Below are 19,787 nucleotides of genomic sequence, written 5' to 3'. Positions count from 1 at the left end.
AAGATCTATTTACCTCTATGTATAAGCTATGAGACTTGGCACATTCAGTATACAACTCTAGTCCACACTCAGTTATCTCATTCACTTGTTTAGACAATATTTTCGAGACAGCGTAGCATATATAGTGATGAGGCACCTTCATTAGATGTAATCTTTGATAAAGAAAGGTCGACCAAAGTACGTGCTGTCAAAACATCATATGGCTGTTGCGAGTTAAACGTAAATTAAAGTTTCTTGACTATGAGCAGGAAATGGCTTCGCGAGATATTTCAGAATCACACTAATTTAGTTTCCATATCCAGAACCCAAGATAAGGAGGAAGAGGTACACAGATGAGGCTTTTACTACAGGGGAGGGATTGCAGGCAACCCCTCCCCTCAAAACGTTCAAGTTAGAATTAATATTATAAAAAAAAAAAAAAAATTAAAAAGATTTTCTTCCAAATCTGTTTTTTAACTCTAGGTGTTAGAGAGTATAGACTTTTCCTTTTATATTTCAGGCATACAGTCATGGAGAGTATGCCTGAAATATAAAAACTTATGCTACTTTCACATACACACACACACAAAATGGTAATTTTGTGTGTGTGTGTGTGTGTGTGTGTGTGTGTGTGTGTGTGCGTGCGTGCGTGCAAGGGCGCGCCAGTAGTGTCCGGCGCCTGTGTGCAAAACTTTAGTTGGCGCCCCTATTTCCCCCCCCCCGCTCCAATAAAAAAATCACTTTTAAAAAACGTTTTTTTTTTTAAGTATTTCCTCCTCTTTAGCGCCTATACTATCCCGGCGCCTATGTGCGTCGCACACATTGCACATATGGCCGGCGCTCCCCTGTGTGTGTGTGTGTGTGTGTGTGTGTGTGTGTGTGTGTGTGTGTGTGTGTGTGTGTGTGTGTGTGTGTGTGTGTGTGTGTGTGTGTGTGTGTGTGTGTGTGTGTGTGTGTGTGTGTGTGTGTGTGTGTGTGTGTGTGTGTGTGTGTGTGTGAAAGTAGCATAAGTTACTGTTGTGTTCGAGATGGAGTTTATTATTATTATTATTATTATTATATGAGCGCCTCCATGGAGTCAGTAGATTCCATGCAGCAAGATCACTTACATTTCACTAAGCGCTAACCACTATTTACACAATACCGTCCATACTTCGCTTTGAACGCATTCACCGACAAAACTCATAATTAGCTATGGCAATCCATTCCAGGCATTCACCACTCTCCAAGCAAAAAAACTATCCTCTTGCAAGTTACACTTTCAATCAATTTCCAAGGACTTCCCCATGCCAGCAGGAACAGAAAAAATTCGCCCGTATCGATCCTATAAAATTATAAGTATTTAAATGTCTCTATCGATCCCTCCTTCCCTTTTCTGCATATGATCCAATTTCTATAACCCACAGGTTGCTCGAAGAAGGACCATTCCAAGTTGGAATATTCCTTCGATTGACATTATTCGATGACAAGAATAGAGAACTTTTTTTAAGTCATTCTTCGACAGTTCCCGAGTTATTTGTTCTTTGGTACGACAAGAGGTTTCATGTAAAGTGGGTTTTTCGTCCCATAAACTGAAGAAAATCGACCTTATAACCCACACTGTTTCTGACATTAATATACTGCATGAGGTTAAAGATACCAAGCAATTTTATAAGCTAGGTTTTTTTAATCTTTTTTTTTCCCAAGTAAGCAAACAGATAAGTAAGTCAAGTTTGCGGTTGCACGTAGTGCAACACTAGGCAACTCGTGGTAAAGGTGGAGCAAGTGTGATCACTTTCCTTTGAATTTTCCCCTAATGCAAAGCACATTTCCTTGAGGAAATGTATAATGCTATGCATTAAGGTAATGGTCACTACCCATACCGGTTTCGACCTTTATTGAGGTCTCGTCAGTGGGAGCCAGACCTAAAAAAAATGCCAAAAATGCCAAGGGTGAAGTAATACAGAGCTTATGCAACCGCAAACTTGACTTACTTGTCTGTTTGCTTACTTGGGAAAAAGGATTAAAAAACCTAGTTCATACAATTGCTCGGTATCTTTAACATAATATATACCCAAGGAAAAAACTTTCTACATACTGCATGAGGTTTATGGACCATGATATGATGCCACTTCTTGGCCTTTCTTCGCTAGATGCCGTTTATAATGAGTGATGGTCTCAGATCAGCTATCACTGATTATAAACAGAGAATAGCGGATAACACACACACACACACACACACACACACACACACACACACACACACACACACACACACACACACACACACACACACACACACACACACACACACACACACACACACACACACACACACACACACACACAAATTTACCATACTTGTCACTTTCAGAATCTGTACCCACTAAAACAATAAACTCTTTCACTTTACGTAACTTTCTGTATCCCAATAGCTTTACTAATAATATCATTAAACCTCGCACCTGGAACGCGTGATTTTGTCAAACTTTCTTTCATCAAGCACTTCTGTCATCATAGAATCTTCATATAAAGTTCTCACCTTACTGTCCCATGCCTTGTCAGTTGAACATTCCTTTTGATTCCTCGCATCTCTTCTTAGCAGTAACACTCGCCACACGTTTTTGCAATCGCTCAAGTTTATTTTACATCTTCTGAAGGATTCCATATAACCACACTATACATTTCACATTACTCGTGTGGTTAACTCCCGATCATCTATGCTTTCATTCTCTTCTTCATTAGTCTCTCTCTCTCCATTCCAATAATGTCTTGCATTGCACTCACATTATACTCGTATCATTCTTCATTCATTCCTCTTTTTCTCATACTAATACTTTCTTGGGTATACTTATTTTCAAGAAATCCCTTGCAGTTTCATTCTCTTCACCACTTGCCCCACCCAATCTCGCCTATTCTCATTCACTCTTTTAACTAGCTCTCATTTTCATCTTGTTATTCTTATATCAGCTAGTCTTATTTGAAGAATTCAAACTCTGTATTCATTGTCTTCTACTCATGCACCTCTATTTCTCTCTCTCCATGGTATGACAGAAGGGGGGATAATGGAAGGACAAAAAAGAAATAGCAGGCCATCATCATGAACTTAGGATATGCAGTAAACATTTGTCTGTTACTACTATCAGTACTGAACGTACGGTTGGCTAATGCCGATTTCTTCCAAAAGCTTTTTGATGACAAAGTCTAAATACTGTGTCAGAATTTCTCCAGTTCTATTGAATTTAATTCATAAGGTGTAGAAAATGACAATTTCAAGACTAAAGGCATTGTCTTGAAGTGCAAATTGTCAGAAGAAATATCGTGATCAGTTATCTGACACAAAGATTCATATAGCGTGTTCTCATGCAGCTTCTTATAATGTTTAAGACTGGACTTGGTATAGTATCAGTAATAGATCTCACACTGATGCTGTGACAAGGACTTCTGACTCAGCATGACAAATTCCTGCTGAGTGACAAAAATTCAAACCTTGTAGTTGTGGTTGCTTCCCCTGTAAATGAGCATTACATTGCCCAGTAATAGGAAACCAGATGCAACTTTATACATTATGGAAGGACCACTAAATTTAAGTGAAGTATCAGAAAAAGATGTTATCGGAGCTCCTCAAATACGGAGGGGACCCTGGGTTCAGTATCTTGTGCTATACCATGAATAATCTAGTCTTGTTCTATACTACCATGAAGGTAGTATAGAACAAGAAACATGCTTCGCTATCTAAATATAACCCCTGATTCTCTGAAAGTTGAGTGTCAACTAATTCAACAATAGTTAAGATAGGCAATTTAATATTATCTAGAATTAACATAGCACTTTGATACAGTCTATTAAAAGATAAACTATCTGTGGTTATCGTCTACGCCATTAATGGAGGTGATTCCATTTCAATTATATTATCTTCATTAGGCCATGACTCTTGTAACAAGAGCAGAAAGAGATTTCTGATATGCACTTGTGTCAAACACAAGTGCAACAAGTGAATGAGGAAGATAAATCTTAGTTAATGGATAGTTACGTGACAACGACTCTGGGCTCCTTTCACTTGTGATCAACATTACCTCCTTACTAATGTCCTTAAGAACTCCTGATGTCTCAAAGTCTGTAGTTCTTCACGTCACCTGTTCCTTTACTATTAGTCGCGAAGAAATCTTTTCAGAGGCATTCCTTATTTTCTCTGCCTCCTTACGTTCAGTATCAATAGTAGTAACAGAAAAACGTTTACTGCACACACACACACACACACACACACACACACACACACACACACACACACACACACACACACACACACACACACACACACACACACACACACACACACACACACACACACACACACACACACACACACACACACACACACACACACACACACACACACACACACACACACACACACACACACACACACACACACACACACACACACACACACACACACACACACAAAGTTCTGTGATTATGGCCCACCATTCTCATTTTTTTCTGCTTCCTCGTGGCAATCCTTCCACTTGCCATTTTTGTTGTACCCCAAATACCTGGAATCACAGGTTGCTTAGTCAATTTTAGCAGATTACCTGAAATCCACAGTCGCTTTCAAATCTATGTGTTTTATGTCCTTAAGGGTCACAATAAGGTGCATACTTCGATGTTTAACTTAAGCTGTAAAATAATTGATTACAAGTCGATAGCACTATTCCGTGAACTCATAGGAAAGTTCTTGTCTTCACAGACTAAAAAGTCAGAAATTGACTGATTAAAAACAGTCGACATATTGATTTGGTGATTGTTTCCGTTTTCAAACAAATAAACACAGTTTACTTCTTTAACATTAATTACCACTGTATAGTAGTAGGTTACCAGTGAAACTAAGAGTAAATAAGAGAAAGATATGAAAGAATTTGCTGGAAGAAGAGCGAGTGAACGATTGAGACAGTAAAAATCGTTGGTCTGTTAGAAATATATGACAGCAATGAATAAAGAACTATAATAAGAAAAATCGATGTGCAGTCTGTGTAGAAGGAATTGCTGAGAGTTTCTGGGGAGTGAGTTTGAGGGAAGAATGGATTTATACAAGAGGGATGGTCTGCATTTGAATGCATATGGTATTATTAGTATAGAGAAACTGCTTATTCATAAGAGCCATAATGAAGAGAGCCAGGGAAGCTGTATGGTGTTAGGAAAAAATATGCTTAATCATGATAACAATTATGATGGAAGGATGATTGTGTTAGTCTCATGCTTTCTTGTACACTCACATCTGTATGCATGCCCCTGCTGGATTTGCAGATCTCTCTTCATATTCACTCCATCCGGGGCACCTATTCGTGGTGGAGAACACCTCCAAGTGATATTGCTAGCCCTTTTCATTCTTCCTCTTTTTCCTTGCTTTTCTTTCCGTATTCTTCGCTCTATTTCTCTTGTCTTTTTTTTCATGTCTTTTCTTCCAGACCGCCATCACTGGAATCCACCGCCCTGTTGTCATGTTTGCTGTATTGTGCGATCCGTGGATATCCGGAAATGGAGATCCTGGTAGTCTTGCACTACTTTGATCTGCGCTTCTGCTAATGGACTGTCTTGGATGGCCCTGCTGGATAAATCGGCTAGTCAGTTTGGCTGCAAGGGTCAACGGTGTTTCAGTGGGTCTATCACCCCATGGTTTCTTGGGATCGGGAACCGAGGTATTGTGTGGTATTGATATAGCGTTTCAGGGGCCCCCCGTAACAAGGTCACATCCAAGTAGTGATAGCGTAGATTCAGCCCTTGGTAACAGAAGTAAAAACAAAAGATATGTGATACTAGTAAATATGTACCAGTGTTTCTGATCATCCACGCAACAGGTGAAAGCCAATAAGGAAAATATCACCCTTCTTTATTCGAAAGGGATTAGAAGGACTGCCAAGATCTTCCAAAACTGATAAGAAATTACGTTCTGGTAATATCCTTGCGGGAAACATCTTTATTAAAAACCAATTTATTAATAAAAGAAATATTCTGAAAAACTGTTTAAAGCAACATCAACGGGTGGAATAGCAATCACAGTGGCACCTCATAAAACATTTAATTCTTGTAGAAGAGTGATATCAGAATGGAATCTCCTTGACAGTCGTGATATGAAGAGATATGTTCGGAGCTTAAGGATCAGAGAGTTACAGATGTGAGGCACATCCTCATTCGTATGGATGGTCACTTGACACCATTGGCGGCCAGTGAAAATTTTAAGTAAGGGAGTTGCATATACAAAATAAAAAAAATAATAATAATTCTTTTTTCCCAATCAGTAACCAATTTATTAATAAATAAATCATATTAAAAAATTGCTTTATTAAAAATATTTCACCCTCACCACGAACACACACCAATAATAAAAGTTTCGTATCTCACAGAAATAATGCTCGCAAGCATACAATTTATCTGTAGCGACACTGCTCGTTGAGCAGTGTCGGATTCACTTGTTATGTACAGTGACAAGTGCAAAGAACATCGGCGAATCTAGCTGCAATTGGCCGAACGCGATCATTCCGACACTGCGTTAGATTGCAGTGCATTTATTTCGTAAACTAAAGCGTTAATCAAATAAATCCAATTAATTAACTATTCAATCAATGTCGAAACGAAGGCCTGTGTAACTCAGTGGAAGTGGCTCTTGCGTCCTCTGTGCTTGCTTGGTCGCTCGAAGTTTGACTTAAGTTCAAGTCTAGTCGCCAACTGGAGGAACTTTTTCTAAGCCTTTCTTCGACCGGTTCCCGAGTTAGTCAATCTCTGACACGGGCAAGCTGGTTTTTCCTCCCGGAAACTCTGGTTTTTCATCCCATAAACTCAAGAAAATCGACCGTAGTACCCACATTATTTCATACAATGACATATCTTGTTAGGGTTAGGAACCAAGAGATGGCAGCACTAGTTTTCCAGCCTCTTCATCGGTGGCTGCTATAATTAGTGACAGACATGGGCCAGGTAGCTCTGATTGGCTACCGGTGGAGATTGAACTGCCCACTCAGTCTCCAAAAGCTAGATAGAGTATAAAGGCCTCGCCTACTCCCTATAAAGGAATAGAGGGAAGATAACTAAAGCGGATAGATGTGCTTTAGTTACTGTACTTGAAAACCGCACTCTTTTAGGCTCTACTACACAATTTATGGAGGTATTCCATGAATCTTGCATTGCACTGGCTCTAAACCTGCCCGAATTGCTACTATCTCCCTCTATACACCAAATGTGTATGAGATCAATGGCCACGTAGACTTCGCCCGCAATTGATGACCAGTGGTGGATGTATGGTTTTAGGGAGGTAGGAAATCCGAGCTGAGCCAAGCAGTTTCACAGTCTCTTCCCACAACACTACAACAAAATACCGCTTCTCGATCTTTGCTAGTTGACTGTTCCAGTCAACAGGAATGTGCTGGCAGGAATATAATTGTAGGCTCACTGTTCTACTTTATTACCAAGTCTTTCACAGTCCTCAAATAACTCCAGGAGACTCCCCATTGGCATGAAGGGCATCAAGGAACAGATCCGAACTCTAAACAAGGAGGAGTCACTAGAAGTGCTAAAGTTCATCATGACAAAGTTTGAGACTGACTGGCCCAGTTATCTAAACCTGTACGCCCAAAACAAACGATCAAGGAGAGGATGAGGAATCTCAAGTGGAATTCATTACTGTTCAGCCAACTAAAACCCCCCGCCATAACAACTCACAAGCGGAGCATTCAAACAAACGGCGAGGAACAACAGACGATCTTATCGAGGAGGACTCACCGACACAGGACGCTCCGAAAAATTCGGAGAAGTTCCCCCAGTCATATTACAAGATAAGGAGAAATGGAATTCTGTCACATCTGTCCTCAGGGAGCACAACATCACATACTCCTGGGCAAAAAACTCAGATGAGGGAGTCAAAATCCAGCCAGCTACTGTCACTGACTACAGGCAGATCACGAGGCTAATGGACAACAAAAATCTCCCATATCATACCTTCGCTTTACCAAGTGAAAAGACCCTAAAGGTGGTGGTACGAAATCTCTGTCGATCTAAGCAACCAGAGCCTGATCCCAATAAAAGTGAGCAGAATGCTCAGGTCTGACAAAAGGCCAATGCCATGAGTACTTGTAGAGATTGATAACACCCAGAAGATATATGAACTGACTACTATTTGTGACCTCAGAATTACTATGGAACTTTTAAGAAAGAGAGCGTCAACAGGACAGTACCGCAGATGTCAACAGTTTGGGCACACCCAAAAACTATGCCAGGCCAACTTTAGGTGCTTGAAATGCGGCGAAGGCCATCAGACCATCACATGCACCAAGCCAAGATCTACACCAGCTAAGTGCGCAAACTGTGGAGGTCCCCATCCCACCAACTATAAAGGGTGCGTAGCACACCCAAAGAACAACCGCTGGTCAGCAAAAGCTGCCCATCCACCGCCTAGCAGTGACACCCCCAGGCAACGGTGCAGATCGCCATCCAGTATAAACAACCTCCACTTTGAAAACTCAGGAAGAAAAACAACCTGAAACCAGGACCAAAACTTACTCCGAGACTGCACGAGCTAAGGATACTTCCTCCAACGAACTCACAAGCTTCAACCTAATATTACTACTAACTGCCTCACTAGCTACCATGCTTCAGGAGTTCAGCAAAACAAATCCACGCCATCCTCCACGAAGAAATTCCTGCAAAGTACCCATTCAATTCTGACAGCCCTCAATCATGAATAAAAGGAAATATAAGCCTAGCTCCCTTATCATAATTGTGTGGAACGCAAATGGAATGAGCAAAAAAATCATGGAACAGAAAGAGTTCACCCTCAGATACAATCCTGATATAATCTTAGTAAATGAAACACATCTCAGGCCAGCTAATAATCCTAAATTACGGAGCTACATATTGTGCCGAACAGACAGACTCATCAGTGGAAGAGGTAGAGCCGTATACATTAAAAACTATCTAAGCCACAACGTCCTGACCAATCCGGATATCAAGAAAACCTAGAGATAACAGGTATTGAAGTTCATACAAACAGTGATGGCACTATTAAAATCTATGATGTATACAATCCACCCAACATTCCATTACTGGTATTTGAGTTGGACTCCATTCTTGGCTCCACAGACTCCATCATCGTGGCTGGAGACTTTAATGCTAAGCATACAGCTTGGTTCAGTTCCACAATCAATGACAAAAGTCGCATTCTAAATCATTACGCAATGCAAAACTCTATTGTTATAGCCGGACCCACAGAGCCCACCCATCACAGCCCAGCATGTACTCAACATCGCCATTCTCAGAAACATTAGACACCAAAACAGGCAGACTCACTACCAGTGAAGGAGTTACAGCCATATACATTAAAAACTATCTAAGCCACAACGTCCTGACCAATCCACAAACTAAGAATCTAGAGATAACAGGTATTGAAGTTCATACAAACAATGCTGGCAGTTTCAAAATCTATGCTGTATACAATCCACCCAGCATTCAATTACTGGTATCTCACTTGGACTCCATTTTTGGCTGCACAGACTTTATCATGGCTAGAGACTTCAATGCCAAGCATACAGCTTGGTTCATCTCCACAATCAATGACAAAGATCGTATTATAAATCATTACGCAATGCAAAACTCTATTGTTATAGCCGGACCCACAGAGCCCACCCATCACAGCCTAGCATGTACTCAACATCGCCATTCTCAGAAACATTAGACACCAATATCAACTGGAAACGTTAAACGAGTTATCTGATCACAGTCCCATTCTGCGTAAGCTCGGTAAACAAGAGCAATTCTCTCCTTCACACTCCTTTATATCTTGAGTCAAGCTCCAGAACTCTCTCAGATCACATCGGTCTAGTACCTATTATCCACAAAAAAGAGGAAATAGACATAGCCGTAAACAACCTTACCAGCCAAATAAAAAAAGCAATAGCATCAGTTCACCAACCACAAACTTTCACCCTAGCGGCTGGGTCCCTGAGGAAATCATGGACCTAATCAGATTAAAAAACAAATTCAGAAAGAGGTATCATAATACAAGAGCCCCACAAGATAAAACAACCCTGAATAAGTTAAATTGCCAAGTCCGTGAAGCTCTGTAAAAACATCGAAACCAAGATTTCAAAACCAAACTGACTAATCTAAACCCAGAGAACAACTCCATCTGGGAATTCTTGAAACCCTCCGCACTAAATGCCAACCTATAACCCCCAATACAGACCAAGAAAGGAACTGTTCACACAGATAATGAAAAAGCCGAAGCTCTAATTGACAGCTTGGAAACTCAATGTAATCTCTCCTATGAAAATCTGAACACCAGTCTTATCTACAAGATTCACTGCCGAGTCAAGCAGGTCTTAAGACAATAAAAGGATAACTCAGAAACTATCATGCCCACTTCTCCAGCAGAATTTATAAATATCATAACCTCTCTGAACAACAAGGCTCCAGGTCCAGATGGAATCACTAACAGAATAACCAAACTCTCCCCAGAAAAGCCATTGCGCATCTGGTCAACATAATCAACGCCATCCTCAGATTCAAACCTTTTCCCATAACTTGGAAGGCGGCGTATATCACGCCAATCAAAAAGATTGGAAAGAACTCTCAACTCCCCGAAAGCTACGGACCTATCAGTCTTCCATCCAGCCTTGGAAAGGTTGCGGAAAAAGTCGTCCTTACAAGGCTTCAATCAGCAACGGATAAATTAGGTATTATTCCAAATGAGCAGCTCAGATTCAGAAAAAACCATAACACTGTAAAACAAACACCGACTGGTCGAATATATCACGAAAGGTTTCAACTGGAATCTCCACACAGCTGCGGTCTTTATAGATGCTGCGAAGGATTTTGATAAGGTGTGGCATCAGGGTGTTCTCTACAAACTCATCAAATTCAATATACCAATTAATCTAATAAAAGTAATTGACACATACCTCAAAGACAGATACAGGCAGGTCAAAATAAATGAAACTGTATCAACCAGATGCAAGATCTTAGCAGATGTGCTGCTGGGCTCACTTCTGGCGCCCCTGCTATTTTCTATCTACATAGCTGATATCGCTCAAAATCCAAGTTCAACAATCACTGCATTATATGCAGATGATACTGCTTTATTAGCAAGATCTCTCAGCCCCAAACTGGCTATCAGAAGACTCCAAAGCAGTATTCATACACTGTAGAAGTGGATGATGTACTGGAGGATCCAAGAAAATTCCCAGAAGAATTCAGCCGTGCTATTCTCCAAAACGAAGGTCCAGACCAAGGAAGACATACACCTGCTAGGAGTTAAGATTCCATGGCAGACTGAAGTCAAATATCTCGGCGTGATGCTTGATGAAAAACTTCAATTCATCAGTCATAAAATATATCAGCTCGAAGACATCCAAAGTAATCGCGCAACTCTACCCCATGATCAACAGAAGAAGCAAACTGGATACTCGGAACAAACTACTCATATACGGGACGGTAATACGCCCAGTCATCACCTATGCATCTCCTGTATGGAGCCTTACCTCGGATACAAGCATTCAAAAACTGCAGAGGATACAGAATAAATGCGTGGGAATGATTACTACATTACTACATTAGAAACTCCCAGATTCACAGAGAAGTTAGCATCCTCCTACATCACATCCCTCCTTTATGGTCGAGCAGAAAAGTTCTTCACCAAGACAAGCAATTATCCATATCTGCTGATCAAGTTAGCCTCAGACTACAATGAAGCAGAATTCTACAAATACAAAAGACCCAAGTCAATTCTATGCTCAGTTGAACACAGCTAATGTCACTGCCCTTCCAGGGCGAGCTTAAAGCTCCATAACTCTCCACTCAAAGAACTTCCCTCTCAGACAAAGGGGAATATGAAAACATATATGTTTCACCCACCAAACCAGTAACGTTCTGCGTTCTGCGTATAAGAGAAAAGAGACGTTAGCTGGTTTATTTATTTTTTATTTTTTCAATGTCGAAACATAAGCTGCAACCTTTAATATGTCGTATTGCATTTATATAATGTTGTAAGCATTGTTATTATTTATAAATACAAACAACATTTATTTTTTTCATTTTTTACTTAGGGGTGCTGCAGTGTCACAGTGCTTATGTACAAGCTGCCACTGCTTGGTATTGAACAAAAACATTATCCTTATTTTTGATATACCTACGTGTCCAACATCTGTAAAAGCAGGGTATCTCAACTGTCTTGTTGGATTGTACGTCCCTAATCCACTAAGATGCTTTAAATGTCAGAAATATGGGCATGCCCAAATTGCCTGTCGTGGTTCTAACATTTGTGACCGACGTGGTAGTAAAGAGCATTATAACAAATCTTGCTCTGCAAAAAAATAAACAGCAAAATCACCCAGCTCACTCCTATCACCTGTGCATGTCACAAATTGAAAGATGAAAAAGAAATACGAAAAATAAAATTTAAACAGCACAAAATATCACGATGCAGAAAGGAAGTTACCCACAACTACACCTATTCTGAGATTCTCTTATGCTGAATAGGTGGAAGCAAATAAAATGTACAGCATCATGAAGGTACTTTCCTGATCATAAATTAGTATAATAATAATATGTGGTTTTCAGATCAAGTGTTGATCAATTTTATTAAACTGAACCAACTAGTTTCGCCAAACTTGAACCGTTGGCATCTTCAGGGCACTTATAAGTTTAAACAATCTCACAATTATGTGTAACAGAAGAAATGAACTTTAATACAAACTACAGAAAGTACCTTAGCAACAGCTAGCTAACCTTGTACACGCGATACGTGTTTCACTCACGTTCGATACCATTCTATTTGTAATTATTCTAGTCAGTTTTTTACAGTTATTTTTGTCAGTTTTGCAGTTACGCATAATTGTGAGATTGTTTAAACTTATAAGTGCCCTGAAGATGCCAACAGTTAAAGTGTGGCGAAACTAGTTGGTTCAGTTTAATAAAATTGATCAACACTTGATCTGAAAACCAAATATTATTATTATACTAATCTACAGCATCTCGAGCACGTATGTCTATTCCGCCATTTGATAATTTCACTATACCCGATTTTTGTAATTGCGAGTGCTTCTCTTTAGAGTGCATTAATCACGTGACCTACAGTCTCATCCCAGAAACAACTCCAAAAATAGTTACAGTCGATGAGAATCCATTTGTCAAAAATTATAGCAAGTATATCACTTAAAGATAAACCACCAGCTACTCCCCCTTCCCACATAGGGAATGGATATTTTGCTATCTGCTGAAAGTAAACTTAGCAACTGACCCTGACACATCAGATGTATTGAATATTTTACCAGAGAATGAGATGGACACTAGAGATCCATACCTCACAAAAGCAGTTGATAAATATTAACCTGGCAAAGGTAGCCCTCAACATCACAAAAACTGGACAAGTCCATAAAGCCAACACAATAGGAATATTTTTACAATGGAACACTCGTGTGTTTTCCCAGAAAATTGATGATATCAAGATTTCACTGCAGAAAACTTTCTGTGTCTGTCTGCAAGAAATATATTTGAGACCCAATGAGGACTCTACCGTAAGGAATTTCACCGTTTACGAAAGACAAAATAACAGAGGAATATTATTTTAAGTTACTATATTTTAATATTTTAATTTAATATTTTATTTTTTTGTATTTCTTTTTCATCTTTCAACTTCTGACATGCACAGAAGTAAGCTGGGTGATTTAGTTTTTTTTTTTTTTTTTTTTCTTTCAGAACAAGATTTGTTATCATTTCATCATATCCAGCATAATACCTTTCTGGAAGCAGCAGCGAAGTAGTGAGCACCTCAATTCGTGGGCACCTCAATTATCACACACACATTAGATTATTATATATCGTTTTATCATGCGTATTAAAGAGACTACGCAAGTTGTTGACATGAATGTTGACGACATTGCCTGCCCCAAATAAAACAGCATTTCTCCGTGGCAGATTTCTACTCCATCCTTCAACCGCTCACTCTGTCAACTACAGAAGTCTCATACTCCATCATCTGTCTACCTGCAATTGTTTAATGCACATCGAGTAGCACACTCTGATTTCTTGCCCGTCTATACTGATATCAATACGTTGAGTACTGCTATACATCGCAGAATGACCATTACTGTCCATGTCCCAATCAAACATAAACGAAGCAATCAGCCACCTCTTCACTAACTAGGGCATTATATATGAAGAGATAGCTACGAGGGTGGTATGTAAAGTTCTCGACTTATTTGTTTGTGATTGCCTGTCACCTTCATACCTTTATTCATAAAAATATGTACATACTCTCCCAAGATGGACAAGGTCACCATGGGAGAAGTACGAGGGTGATCTGAAACGTTTTCGGCCTAACAATGAAAAAACGAAGTTCGTCATCATCATCAAATTCCTGACATGTACCCTCAAGGGGTGTATAGGATATGATAGTACTACATGAAAAATTTATATCATTACTAACTTCCCATCTACAATTTTCCTCCAAATCAGTGTATTACTTGTCAAGACTCCAATATTATCATTATCAGATCTTATATTTCTATCGTATAAAGCACATTGTACCGCATCAACCAACCTATATCTTGGTCTTCCTCTAGGTCATTTTCCTGCCAACCTGGCAGAGAATACTTGTTTTTCTAATCTTTCCTCGCCCATTCTTTTTAAGTGACCATACGACCTGAGATTAGCTCTGCTAACGCATTCTTGGATGCCAACAATGTCAAGTTCTTTCCTAACATCCTCGTTTTTTATATGATATTGCCATTGATGCTTTTCACGCCGCTAATCTTTCTTAGGGCTCTCATATATGCGGTCTCTAGTCATTGGTCAAGTGTTTTACTTCTGACCCAGCTCTCAGATCCATAAGTTAAAACTGGTTTGAACACAGTCTTGTATACAGCTAATTTAGTGTTCCGACTAATTTCTCTTTTATTCCATATGAATTTATTCAATAGACTTCCTACCATACCAGATTTGTTGATTCTGTTGTCTATTTTTATATTTAATTTACCATCTTTAGTAAAAATCGTGCCTAAGTAGCTGAAATGTTTTACTTGTTCCACAGGTTCCCCGTTCACAACATAGTTGACATTTTCAACAATTCTGCTTATTTTCATTGTCTTTGTGTTTTTATTGCTGACTTTCATACCATATCTATTACAACAGTTATTCAATTTAGTGAGGGTATCTTACAGACTTGTAACGGATTTATTTAGAAGTATAACATCGTCTGCATAAAGCAAAGAGCTGACATTAACATATCCAATTCTGATATCATGTTTAATACCACTTCCCTTCATAATGTGATCATATAGATAATGAATAACAGAGGGGATAATGTACATCCTTGTCTCACACCATATTTAACGTTAAACCATCTTCCTGTACTTCCTTCAATTCTAACTGCTGACTTACAATTCAAATACAGACCAAGCATTACTTGATATAATGCCCCATTGACACCCTATAACTGTAGAGTATTGAATAGCTTCTCTCTAGGCACCTTTTCATATGCCTTTTCCAGATCGACAAAACTTAAATACAGATCTTTGTTATATTCCCATGCTTTCTCGACTATTTGTCATAAAGTGAAGATCTGATCCTGACAGCCTCTTTTGGCCTGAATCCAGCTTGTTCTTCTCCAAGCTTTTCTTCCACAAGTCTTCTCAACCGTTTCTGAAGTATACTTGCATAGATCTTGCCAGTAACACTCAGTAGGGAAATAACTCTGTAATTCTTACATTCAGTTTCACTTCCCTTTTTATATATGGGTACTATGAGAACTCTACTCCAATCATCGGGAATTCGTCCCTCTGTCCAGGCTTTCTGAATTATGCAGTGCAGCCACTGTAAAACTCTTATACCACCATACTTCAACATTTCAGGTCGAATATCATCTACTCCTGCTGCCTTTCCACAGTTCAAGCCTTTGATGGCTTTTTCTACTTCAAGTATGGATATGTATTCCTGACTGCATGCCTGGTCAGTGTTTTTAACCACTGTACTGTCATCACTGCTTGTTTGATTTAGCAGTTTTTCAAAGTAATTACTCCATACTTCAAGGATATTTTTTTCTCCCGTTTTCATGTCACCTTTATCATCTCTAACTCCTTTTACAGCACTCTTTACTCCATTTCTAAGCTTCTTCAACAACCTCCAGAATATTCTGCCACCTTCTTGATATTTATTTTCTATATTCTTGCCAAAGTCCTCCCATGACTTTTGTTTAGCTAGTTTTACACAGTGTTTAGCATTCTTGCATTTGTCTCTGTATTCTCTAAGAGCACAAGCTGACTTATTTGACAGGAACTTTTGGTATGCTTTCTTCTATTCCTTCACTGCCTCTTTAACTTCCTCTGTCCACCATGGAGTACTGATTTTTCTATCCTTGGAGACAACCACACCACATGCCTCTCTTCCTGAATCAATCAGGGATTTCTTCATGGCTTGCCACTGAATCTCCAAAGTTTGGTTGCTGTTCTCAAACTCGTTCATTTTTTCTTAAATAATCTTTGTGTATTTTAGTCTATAGTTCACATCTGAGAGCTGCTCAACTTTTATTCGCTTTAAAGCTTTCTTACATGTTATTCTTTTCAATATGAAATTCAATTTTATCCCGCTGAAGACGAAATAGTGATTACTTCCAATTTCAAACCCTGTGTACACTCTAGTGTCCTGCACCAGGGAAAAAACATCACTATCAAAAATAACATAGTCAATGAGACTTTTCTTATTCCTTGCCTCTTCTCTCCATGTGAATTTGTGCACATTTTTATGTTGGAACATGGTGTTAGTAATAACCAGTCCATGTCCTGAGCAGAAATCCAAAAGGTATTTGCCATTATTATTAGCTTTGCTCTTTTCTCCAAAGTATTTTTGTATGTCTGACAATCATTTCCTACTCTGCTATTCAGATCCCCAACATGGACCAACTTTTCCTTTTTCATTGTATCAGTTGCTTTTTCTAAAGCATCAAAAAATTCCTCCACTTCTACCTTAGTAGACCCTTCTGTGGGACCATAGGCACAAATGAATCTCATTGTCCAGTTTCCCATTCTCATATTTCCCCATATCACTCTACTTGAGACTGCCTGCCATTCTAGAAGATTAGCCTCGTATTTTGTGTTGAATACTGTGGCTAATCCTTCTTTTCCTAGATTTTCATTGCCTGAATATAACATTTTGTATTTATTGCTCAGAAAGATTTCACCAGTTTTGTCTTTTTTGTTTCAGTCACCCCTATTATGTCGATCTGGTACTTATCTAATTACTCAGCTAGCTCCATTTCTTTGCCATTCAGGCTTCTTATGTTGATAGTACCGATCTTTAACTCTGGTGATGTTGAGTTGGGGTGTGTTCTCAGATTTGTTCCAGTAGCTGACTTTTTGCTGTTCTCCCTGGTTCCCTTGTGAAAACAACGGGGGCCTTGTTTAACTGGGCGACACCCCAGCCGGCATGAAATTTTGTCTTGTTGTACCATCACTTTTTATATTTGGTTTAACCAAAAATAATATAATTTGGTCGGCTAAATCCCAAATTGCTAGCCCATCCTCGTTCGTTCAGTATCCAGGTAGATACCCAACAGGGTGCACCATTAGAAGGTGAAAATTGGACATTAGGTCTGAAGCCCTGGTCGGTTCTCTGCATTCCTTTAAAGGCTATGTGGATGTCTCTTCTCAGTTATACAGCTTTGACCCTTAAGCACTCCCCCCCCCAAAAAAACAAAAAAAAACGAAGTTATAATTTCAAAATTATTTTTATTTTTCAACATAATCTCCCATAAGACTAATACATTTATTTCAGCGATGCTCAGCGCCATTATCCTGTCCCTGTAGTGGTTCTCAGTAAGATCTGCAAAATACTCCTCTGCAGCTGCAATCACCTTTTGATTCGATGAGAAATGCTGACCAGCGAGGAAGAGTTTTAGTTTTGGGAAGAGATACAAGTCAGAGGGAGCCAAATCTGGGGTATAGGGGATATTCCAACAATTCATAGTGCGGATCCCTTACTTTTTCCATTGCCAAAACACCTTTGTGGGCAGATGCATTGTCCTGATTAAAGATGATTTTTTCTTCTGCAAACTGGGTCTTTTTCTCGTGAATTTGTTTTTCGTCTGGTCTGGTTAAAAGATCGGCATAATATTTCCCGGTTATTGTTTTACCTTTTCAAGATAATTAATAAGCAAAATGTCTTTAGCAACCCAAAACACAGATGTCATGACCTTTCCTGCTGATCGAACCGACTCTGTCTTTTTTGGGCGCTGAACAACCGGCTTCTGTCAGCTGTTTGGATTCTGATGTGTAATGGTGAATCAAAGTCTCATCCATAGTAATAAATCGACGCATAAAATAAGTTTTATTCTTGTTAAAACGCTCCAAGCACTGTTCAGAGATTTTCAAGCTAGTGCGTTTTTGATCTGCTTTGAGCAAGCGCGGTACACATCTTGCTCAAAACTTTTTCATTTACAATTCTTCGTGTTAAATATATCCTACGCGTTCTTTTGAAATGCCTATAGTCTCAGCAATTTAACGGACTTTGACTTGCCAGTCATTCAATACCATATCGTGCACTTGATGAATGATTTCTGGTGTTGTTAAACTTTTTGGACATCCTTCACATGGATCATCTTCAAGGCTGGTACGGCCACGTTTAAACTGGGCAGCCCATTTCTTAATTGTTCAAAATGCAGGAGGAGAGTGCCCATAAATTTTTATGAATTTCGAATGAATTTCGTTTGGCGTTATTACGCCTTCTTTTACAAAGAATTTTATAACCGCACGATACTAGATTGCATCCATTTCAAGGGATGCAGACAACACTTTTGCTTCAGACAGCTGTATAAAACAAACTAATTGATAAAATGGCTTGAAATTTAACATGGATGCTTATGACAGATGTACCAACTTAGAAAAAACATCTTGCTGATAGTGTTGCCATTTATGATCGAAGCCAAGGACTTTTCAGATCGCCCTCATACAAGTTCATATGGGTTATGCAGACTATGTGAATATACAATAAAGCATAGAGGTAACTTATTATGTTGGTAGACAAACGACAGGACGCTCACGAAGAAAAGAGAGTAGAGGTTTTGTCTCTTGGTGAGTACCTTGTGGATAGGGCCGGCGCAAACAGGCATGCAAGCGCCACTACGAAGGGGTTGTCGCCGCCGGGGCACGGTTCATAAGTTCATTTTTAAGAAACAAAATTTTTATCATAAAAACAAAAAATCTTAGAATGATCAATATTAAAATAAATAAGGCCGGATACATCGAATAAAAATTTTATATTGCCGCCTCTTTGATCAGCCGGCTGTTTACAATTTTGGAGTGAGAGCAGGCTAAATGCTTGCCTGCAGTATTTGTCTCTAATGCAGTCTATCTAAAATGAAATGGTGAACGGTTTTTATGCACACAAACGAATTTTCGTATAAAACATTGCTGCTAGTTAACCAGTCACATGGTACGCATCTCAGTAGGCTAATGACAGTAACGCAGTGCGGACTATTATTTCGTCTCTGTGTCGTGTTGTGTAATAATTTCTTGTGGGTATAAAGTAGTCTTGTAGAAGGTTATAACGATTGGAGAAATGTAAGTACAACTTTGCATAGACATGAGACTAATTTAACTCACATGAAAAATTTCTTAAAATGGAAGGACTTGATAAAAATTTAAAAAACAAAAATTGATTGCTAGACCTCAAAGCATGTATGAAATGGAAAAGAAACATTGGACGAGTGTTTTAGAACGCTTGATTGAAATTATAAAATTCCTTGGTAGCCAAAATATTATCTTTTGGCAGATCATCTGATAAATTATATG

General features: G+C 39.1%; 2 protein-coding genes across 4 annotated transcripts in view; one reads left to right on the top strand and one right to left on the bottom strand.

Annotated features, from left to right (window-relative positions):
- The window catches only part of LOC150098116 (polyamine deacetylase HDAC10-like), a 420,755-nt gene extending 420,479 nt beyond the window's left edge, over positions 1-276 (bottom strand). For 2 of the 3 annotated variants that reach the window (XM_090406206.1, XM_090406205.1), the window contains exon 1: positions 14-276. The gene's annotated coding sequence lies outside the window, so the exon portion shown is untranslated. The remainder of the gene's footprint in view (positions 1-13) is intronic. The other variant, XM_090406204.1, reaches the window with a different exon arrangement.
- The window catches only part of LOC150098114 (poly(A) RNA polymerase gld-2 homolog A-like), a 315,041-nt gene that overhangs the window by 45,251 nt on the left and 250,003 nt on the right, over positions 1-19,787 (top strand). The gene's annotated exons all lie outside the window — the stretch shown is intronic.

Source organism: Typopeltis vanoorti, chromosome 16 (assembly GCF_054136105.1).
Source record: "Typopeltis vanoorti isolate ZY-2024b chromosome 16, IOZ_Tvanoo_1.0, whole genome shotgun sequence".
NCBI classification, from domain to species: domain Eukaryota; kingdom Metazoa; phylum Arthropoda; class Arachnida; order Uropygi; family Thelyphonidae; genus Typopeltis; species Typopeltis vanoorti.
This window is presented reverse-complemented; position numbering and strand designations above follow the sequence as displayed.